The sequence below is a fragment of the Oryctolagus cuniculus genome, chromosome 9 (genome assembly GCF_051225735.1).
Source record: "Oryctolagus cuniculus isolate XC-2025 breed Fujian yellow rabbit chromosome 9, ASM5122573v1, whole genome shotgun sequence".
Lineage (NCBI taxonomy): Eukaryota > Metazoa > Chordata > Mammalia > Lagomorpha > Leporidae > Oryctolagus > Oryctolagus cuniculus.
In genome coordinates, this window is record NC_142875.1 from 9,603,627 (window position 1) to 9,604,206 (window position 580).

General features: G+C 39.0%; 1 pseudogene; it reads right to left on the reverse strand.

Moving 5' to 3' along the window:
- Positions 1 to 274: 274 nt before the first annotated feature.
- LOC127492219 (small nucleolar RNA SNORA40) lies at positions 275 to 365 on the reverse strand (annotated as a pseudogene).
- Positions 366 to 580: the final 215 nt, after the last annotated feature.

Below are 580 nucleotides of genomic sequence, written 5' to 3' on the forward strand. Positions count from 1 at the left end.
TAAAGAAAAGGCAGAGGCCATTCCCCCTACACACTCACACAAGATTTAGTCTTCGAATTCCAGAATACAGAGAGGCTCTGCCGCACAGCTGACAGCTTTTTAGGGTGGAAGATGATGTTTGGGACTGGTACATAACGAAACATCACAGAGAGCTCCAGGAAACAGAACACAAGTGAAACCCAGTGAGGGGAGTGGGGCGGGGTGGGGGGCGCGCAGGGAAATCCAAGCCATAATTCCAGTACTGGAGACTCTCTATATTTTTTTCTTTTTTCACAATATTCCTTCTAATATAAATCAAAGCTCATACTGAACAATGAGCTCCGGGCTGAAAAGAGCATTTTTTTTTTGCACTATCTGAAAAAGCAAAGGCTATATTTTAAAAGAAGTATACTTACTGTGTTCAACAAGACCACAGACAAAACATATTTTCATCAGAAAACTGGAGAATCTAAAACTAATGGAAATTTTAAAAGCAAAAGCTACAATATTGAAATAGAGTTGAATGAAAAGAGAATTGGTGAACTGGTAGATAGACCAGAAGAACAGATTAAGAATAAAGGATGCAAAAAAATACATGGAC